Source organism: Ovis canadensis, chromosome 11 (assembly GCF_042477335.2).
Source record: "Ovis canadensis isolate MfBH-ARS-UI-01 breed Bighorn chromosome 11, ARS-UI_OviCan_v2, whole genome shotgun sequence".
NCBI lineage: Eukaryota > Metazoa > Chordata > Mammalia > Artiodactyla > Bovidae > Ovis > Ovis canadensis.
Genome location: NC_091255.1, coordinates 14,863,786 through 14,872,174, shown reverse-complemented (window position 1 = coordinate 14,872,174; position 8,389 = coordinate 14,863,786). Strand labels below are relative to the sequence as shown.

The 8,389-nt window shown below is 43.8% G+C and overlaps 1 pseudogene; it reads right to left on the bottom strand.

The window, feature by feature from the left end:
* Positions 1-213: 213 nt before the first annotated feature.
* Positions 214-570, bottom strand: LOC138414611 (ubiquitin-conjugating enzyme E2 D1-like; annotated as a pseudogene).
* Between the last annotated feature and the right edge of the window lie 7,819 nt (positions 571-8,389).

Here is an 8,389-nt window from a genome sequence, read left to right as displayed (position 1 = left end):
TTCTCAATGCATACAAAATGATAAATGCTCTCATCACAGTCTCAAGAATATCTTTGGAAGTTTGTTTTGTCTTGCTTCAGAAATACATTTAAAATGGTAAAAACCAAAAGATTTCATGGTACAGTGAAACAGTAAACAGTGCTCAATTTCCTGCTAATGTTGAAAAAACCTAGATTTTACAGTACTCTGGTATACATGAAATTTTTTTTTACTTCACATTGCATATTTCTGAGTCCATTCTCTTGTGTGTCTGTTGTATTTTTCTTTGTCTGATTTATAGATTTGTATGATATCTGGTACTAAGGGGTCATCTGGATTAGGGTCACAAACAGAGAACGTATGGACAATAAAACTGTTGATACAGTCAGAGCTGTTGACTGCTGTGACCTCAGGATATCAAGACAAATACTTCCATTACTGTTTATGTTTGGATGGTAAGTTTTTGTTGTGAAAGCAGCCTTTGATGGTTTAGAAGGATAGTCTGTCGGAAAATGTACAGTGAGAAAGAAGACTCCACCTTGATATGCGCTATCAGGAGGCCCCATAATAGTTGCTTGCTGGTGGAACAAGTCGTCTCCCACAGGTCCAGCCGAACAGTGAGCAGGTGGGTCGCGCTGTAGACCCCTTAACTCTTTCTGAATCCGCTTCAGCCATGGGTCAGGGAGGGTGGCGGGCCTGCGGGAGACGACTGCGGGGCTCAAGGGCGTGGGGTCGGGGGGTGCTCGGATCGCTGGCTGCTCCTGCTCCAGCCGGGTGGGTCCCCGCTCGCTGCTGTCTGGCTCGCTCTCTTAATCAAGTTTCTCAATTGATTACATAGTAATTAGTTGACCTTCTCTGAGTTCCCAAGGGTAGATTCAATCTGTCGTTAAAAGAGAAGGAAGGGAATGCAGAAGCAAAGGAGCAGTCAAGAAACTATAGTGTAACTGTAGGTCAGGGTCCTAGTTCTTCCTCAAGGAATATACATTGCTTGCCACTTCCAGAGGGAACAAGAAAGCAGCAAGCTCAGGGGCTCAACAGGTTCCCAAGTATGGTTGCTTTTGCTCCCAGGGTGGTTTTTGAGGGTCTCCTTTGGTTCCCTCTTGTGACACTAGAACTGTTAAAACATAAACTGAGACATATTAAAAATAGACTTGAATCAACATACAAACAACCAGTCTCAAAGGAACTTCAGGGGAATACAAAATGAGAGGCTTTCTTAGGCAGAAGGGAGCAAGAATAGGAAGTTACATTAAGAAGAAAGCAAGTTGATGTGTGGTAAGTTTCTACGGTTGCGGCCAACTCTTTGCGATCTTATGGATCATAGCCAGCCAGGCTCCTCTGTCCATGGGATTCTCCAGGCATGAGTACTGGAGTGAGTTGCCACACCCTCCTCCAGGGGATCTTCCCTACCCAGGGATCATACCTGCATCTCTTATATTTCCTGCGTTGGTAGGCAGGTTCTTTATCACTAGCGCCATCTGGGAAGACCCAGGTTGGTTATCGTAATTTTTCTTTTCTTTAATCTATCAGGAAGATTAAGGCAATTCCTGATTGACTAGTTTGAGGTTACATTTCTGGGAGAGTCAAACCTCTATGTAAGTCTTGGTTTGGTAAGTGGAGTTTCGCATAAGTGACTCCATTTGGGGCTTGCTGTGTTGTTTTTAAGAGTGGTTAGCCATAGACTCTTAAAATATTACATATTTCCCTTACATAACTGATAGTCTCTCATTATCACAAACTGTGTACAGATTCCACGTCCTCTGTAATTCCCAGGTGGCATTAGTAATAAAGAACACATCTGCCAACGCAGGAGACGTAAGAGATGTGGGTTGGATAGCAAGAGCCTTGGTTAGCAAGAGCCCCTGGAGAAGGAAATGGCAATCCCCTCCAGTATTCTTGCCTGGAGAATCCCATCGACAGAGAAGCCTGGTAGACTGCAGTCCATAGCATCGCAAAGAGTCAGACACAACGGAGTGACTTAGCAGGCAGAATTTGTTCACCTTTGTGAACTCCACTGCTTAGCACTGAACCTGGCACATCAGGTAGAGAACTTGCAAACTCACTCACATAGCATGCTGCCTCGTTGTGTTCCATTATTATATCTGATGAAATGGAGCACATATCATATGTATCCAAGCAGATATACATAAAAATAGATACATTAGCAGTACAAATAATTTTTCTGAAGCCCTTCTACTTTGTTCGTTCTAAGCTCTGAGGACCTCAGTAAATAATGTGCTTTTGTGTTCTTAAGCATATATATATAGGCTCCCCAGGTTGTGCTATCGGTAAAGAATCCACCAAAGATGGAAGAAACATGGGTTTGATCCCTGTGTAGGGAAGATCCTGTGGAACAGGAAATGGCAACCCATTCCAGTATTCTTGCCTGGAAAATTTCATGGGCAGGGGAGCCTGGCGGGCTACAGGCCATGAGGTTGCAAACAGTCAGATGTGACTGAGTGTGTGCACATATGCACACACATACACACACACACACACACACACACACATTTCTTCCTTGTAGTTGGGGAGGAGTTTCAAAAATTAAACTTTGGGAAAAGCAGACCTGCTTACATTTGATATGACTTCCCTGTTTCTCTACCGTTTCTGGCTCTTGCAGTGGCTCTGCTCTTACTGGATGTGTGATACAGTCACACTGGAAGGCGTACTGACAACAGCATGGCCCAGGAGCACCAGGGGTCATGCACATGGACAGTCTCTCATCTCTCTTCTCTGGTTAAACTTCTGAGTCCGATGCTCTACTTTGGAAGCTAGATTTGAGTGGGGGCTTCTCAGAGTGCTGCCTCACAGTGGGAAGGAAGGATTCATAGAACAGCCTTAGAGCGTCTTGGAGAGCATCCCCACACCATGCTGGAGGAATGCTGGAGATGGTGAACCGTGGGCGAATGAGCAGCTGTTAAGATTGAGTATGTCTCATCAGGTCACTACTCAGCCCCAAATCCTTCAAAACATACTGACATTCTGGGTATAAAGTAAAAGTCCTTGCCGTGTCTCTAAGGATCTCCCACAGCCTCACCGCCTCCTTCTTCGGCCACATGTGAGATGCCTTCCTCCACTCTCATTACTCAGACCTACTGGCTTTCAGTTGTTCCTGCAACATGACGGGCTCTCCTGCTTGAGGGATTTTATGGAAATGATTCCTTCCATGTGGAATAGCTTTCTTCTTCAACACTCATCCAGCCAACTCCAACATGTTCTGCCCAACCCCTCAAACTTGGTTAGCCCCCTTTACTTGCCCCCTCTCACAACTCATAACCTTTTAACAGCTTGCCTGCTGTGTCTTCACTGGATCATAGCTCTTTGAAGGTGGACCCCACATGTCTCCCTCATCCTAGGAGCTACCATGCTGTCCCCTGGCCAGATGGATGCCAGACCATTGAGAAATATCTGTGAAGTGAACACACATATCAAAGCACCTAAAGTCAATTCCCTGAGCCAGCTGGGTGGTGCTTCTGGAAACATGAGAATTAAATGGACTTTCCTGCTTTCTCTCTTTCAGCCCAGTAGGGAAGCAGGGGTTTTGAAGGGCAGGCCCTAGATATGAGGATGCTGGGTGTGAAATCTCAGCCAGAGAGCCAGGTCAAGAAATAGGAAACTGTGAAATAGGAACATTTTCAGGAAGTGACTCTCTGCTGGAATTTCTCATTTCCAAGGTGTTCATTAACTTTAAACTGTTATACAGTATGAATAATTCGCCTGTGGGAAAAGAAATTAACACTGACCGAAGTGCTACTTTCGTCATCAAAATTCTGAAATCCTGACTAATCTCAGCTGAATTCAGTCCAGACTGAGCCATTTCCATAATATTAAAATATAACCAGTAACCACACCAGCAAAACCACCCCTTAACAAATAAAGGATCTGGTGGTCTCAAGAAAAGACCAATCAGAAACTGAGGAATCTGTAACCCCTAAAATGATAGCGTGGGGAAGAATTTGGCTTGAATTAAACTCAGTTCAGTTCAGTTCAGTTCAGTCACTCAGTCGTGTCTGACTCTTTGCGACCCCATGGACTGCAGCACGCCAGGCTTCCCTGTCCTTCACCACCTCCTGGAAGGTGCTCAAACTCATGTCCATTGAGTCGGTGATGCCATCTAACCATCTCATCCTCTGTCGTCCCTTTCTCCTCCTGCTTTAGTAAACTTTCAAGTAGTATTTAACATAATCAAATCAAACCTCTCTGTCTGGATAGGTTTTGCAGAGGGAAAACACCCAGAGGTGTGTGTGGTCAGTCTTCTCCAGATCATTAAAGTCGCTCATTAAGTACCATCTGAGTGCCTAATGCCAGCTTTACTCTTGGTTCAGAGGTTCTCAGTTTCCCACGTAATCTCATATATCAATACTGTATGGTTCTGTCTTCGTTGTATTAGCAAGCACAAATGCGAATGGGTCTTCACTTTGCTAATTATAGCAGGCTCAATGACTTTTTTCAACTTCCTTATCTAAAAGCTCATTATTCTCAGTATTCTCAGAGTTCTTAGCAGATCATCAAACACTGCTTAAAAATATAGTTTCTATGACAGCATTTCATATTGATTCTCTGCTCAAACACTGTAATCCTAGTGCTTGGGTCTGAATGACTCTATACATAAAATGTCAACTTGACCTGTGTTATATGAGACATTTAGATTCAATTTACCTAAAATTCTAGCTGTATTGCAAATGGTGATATTTTAATTATACATCTGTGAAGTATTCACCTGTTTGCATTATTCTATCCATATGACCACAGTGACTGGCAGGGATTGACACATGGTTTAGCGGGAATCATGGGATAGTTTGGGATCAACTGGAAAGAAATGTTGTCTTTTTTGGACTCAGCATGAACCTGGGAAGATGTAGGCCTGCCTTTGGCTCTTAGAAGCCATCCTGCCACCAAACATGGCCCAACATCAAAGAAACCTTTGAGAACAGAGCTCATTCCTAATGTCAGATTTGAGCCCTTGTACCAAATCCCTACCTGGGACCCCTGTACCCCTGGCCTTGCATGTGAGTGAGGCTGAGATTCCATCTCATGTTCCAGTCCATGACAAGACCTCAAGATTCTGCTGTCTAAGGCTGCACCCCAGCTCTGCCTGTCACCAAACATGGCCCCTCAGGTGCTACTGGGGGCAAAGCAGCCACGGGGGACACAGACATCAAGGTGGACATTGAAGGGACTGCTGGTGGACAGTCTTCCTCCTGGAATCATTGGTTTAGAGGAAGAGCAGTCAGGAATGATAAGCAATCATTTGAATGTGGAGATCTTAGAACAAGCTCATATTGACTGCCAGAACTCATTTGAACAAAGATTCTAAAAGGAGAGAAACAAACAAATAAAAATGTATACTTATTACAGAAGTAAAACTCAGTTATGATCTTTTAAATATAAAATAGCATTTTATCTGTTACATTTTAAAAAATGTGCTTGGATCACATTTGGACTTGCAAACCAAAGAGACTTAACTTGATGCGTTCTCACAGAAGGATCAAGGTAGGGAGGAGAGTGTAGACAGGACAGGTACAAGTCACTCTGTATTTATTTGGTATTCAATACACTTCCTTTTCCTGAGAGAAAATACATGGTCTGAGATATACCATGAATAAACCCTCTGTTTCCACCTTTATGTCCTGAATTTTTATGCCCATTAATCGAGGTTTGTACTATCACAGTATTTAAAATTTTTCCCTGAGATTATTTTAAGGCTGTGCATTTTGTCACAGAATAGCTTCCCTTCTGAAGTTCAAGAGAAAAGTAGAAAAAGGGAAGTATTCTGGTGGTGAGAGAGGCAGATAACAGAATTACTGAAAAAAAGGTATAGAGTCAACCACAACACTAATTCATATTTCCCTGACCATGAACTTTATCCTTTCAACATCTCCAAACATTCTAGCAAGGGAATTCGTTTCCTGCCTAAAAGAAAATTTATCTCAATGCTGTGTACAAAGCAGGTTGGCTCTTGCTAACCACCAGCATTATCATAATGCCTCAGTTTCTGTGAAAATGCAGAGCTGGAGTGCTGAAGAACTGATGCTTTTGAACTGTGGTGTTAGAGAAGACTCTTGAGAGTCCCTTGGACTGCAAAGAGATCCAACCAGTCCATCCTGAAGGAAATCAGTCCTGAATATTCATTGGAAGGATTGATGCTGAAGCTGATACTCCAATACTTTGACCACCTAATGCAAAGAACTGACTCATTGGAGAAGACCCAAAAATGCTGGGAAAGATTGAAGGCAGGAAGAGAAGGCGACAACAGAGGATGAGATGTTTGGATGGTATCACCGACTCAATGGACGTGAGTTTGAATAAACTCCTGGAGTTGGTGGTGGACAGGGAGGCCTGGTATGCTGCAAAGAGTCAGTCACAAATGACTCACAAAGAGTCAGAAACAACTGAGCGACTGAACTGAACTGAGTGAGGTGTGGACAGACTTCTCCAGGGGCATATGGGAAAGAGAAAAACCCAGACATGAATGATAAGAAAACTATGTGCTTTGTCAAGACTGCACTGTTTTGCAAAATGGTTTGAAATCAAAACAGTTAATGATCCTCCCCAAGCAGGAGTGGGGAGAGACTTAGTGGATTATCATCTCAAGTCAGGTAAATCAAGTCAGCAAGGCAGAAGGCAAAAGGACATGAGTCTTCCAGTCCTGGTGCACTGAGTCAGCTATGAAGGCAGTGTAACTTCAGCTGGAATCACCCTCCTGTGTGGCAATGACTCACATTTGGGAAGGTGCCTGCTAGCTGGGATCAGCTTCTCGTAGGTGGTGCTATTAGTCCTCCAGTCATGACCACCCTAGAGAGTCTCAGTGGAATGACCATGTTCCCTACTGAGGACTTCCCTTTTTAGAAATAAACAGGCAATGGTTTCCATAATCTTACCCACATTCAACAGTGGAGGAAGGCAGTGGGTCCTGGATGGGAAGACTGGGAAAGGAAGCCCAGAGTCAGGCAAACACACTCAAGGACAAGGTGCTGGTGAGTGTGCAGGCTTTTGAGGATGGAAAAGAGAAACGCAGGCTGAGCATTAGTGCTTGTGGCACTTCTGAGGGCATTAGTCCATGGACGTCATTCCATGGACATGAGGCTTGCAAATCTCTCTCTTAGATTCTCCTCCAGTGCTTTAGACAGGCATTCACCACATTTTTCAAGTAGGTGGGAATTTCATTCTGCAAATGAAAAGACACTGTCACTTCTATTCCCATATACCAATTGCTCCTGATTCTCAGGATGTGGTGAAGGTGAAGAAAGATGGGCTAGGGAAATATATATGACAATAGGGTGCATGAGCAGATTTCTACAGAGTGTTGCTACAGATGATGGCAAAAGGTAAGACGCTGCAAGGAGATCCAACCAGTCCATTCTGAAGGAGATCAACCCTGGGATTTCTTTGGAAGGAATGATGCTGAAGCTGAAGCTCCAGTACTTTGGCCACCTCATGCGAAGAGTTGACTCATTGGAAAAGACTGATGCTGGGAGGGATTGGAGACAGGAGGAGAAGGGGATGACAGAAAATGAGATGGCTGGATGGTATCACTGACTCCATGGACGTGAGTCTGAGTGAACTCCGGGAGATGGTGATGGACCGGGAGGCATGGTGTGCTGCGACTCATGGGGTCACAAAGAGTTGGACACAACTGAGCAACTGAACTGAACTGAACTGAACTGGACTGAGGGCATAGGTAAGGCAGGCACCACTGTTGTAAAATCTTGCTGTATATTTTAGATTTGTCTAATAAAATGCTAAGGTATTTCTAAGACATCATTTTTTAAAAGGAAAATGAAAGCATGTAATGAGATTGGCTTGGACTAAGGGATGCTTCCAGAGAAATGAGAGAAAGAACTTGCTTTACCGAGTTAGAAAATGGCAAGAGTCGGGAGCATAAGGCAGGATATGTCATCCTTTACTTAGTGTTGAACATGGTTCAAGACTTCCCGCAAATGTTCTATTTACCCCTCACTTCATGGCAAATAGATGGGGAAACAGTGGAAACAGTGTCAGACTTCATTTTTCTGGGCTCCAAGATCACTGCAGATGGTAATTGCAGCCATGAAGTTAAAAGACGCTTACTCCTTGGAAGGAAAGTTATGACCAACCTAGATAGCACATTAAAAAGCAGAGATATTACTTTGCCAACAAAGGTCTGTCTAGTCAAGGCTATAGTTTTTCCACTGGTGATGTATGGATGTGAGAGTTGGACTGTGAAGAAAGCTGAGCGCCCAAGAATTGATGCTTTTGAACTGTGGTGTTGGAGAAGACTCTTGAAAGTCCCTTGGGCTGCAAGGAGATCCAACCAGTCCATCCTAAAGGAGATCAGTCCTGGACTGATGTTGAAGCTGAAACTCCAATAATTTAGCCACCTGATGCGAAGAACTGAATCATTTGAAAAGACCTTGATGCTGGGAAAGAT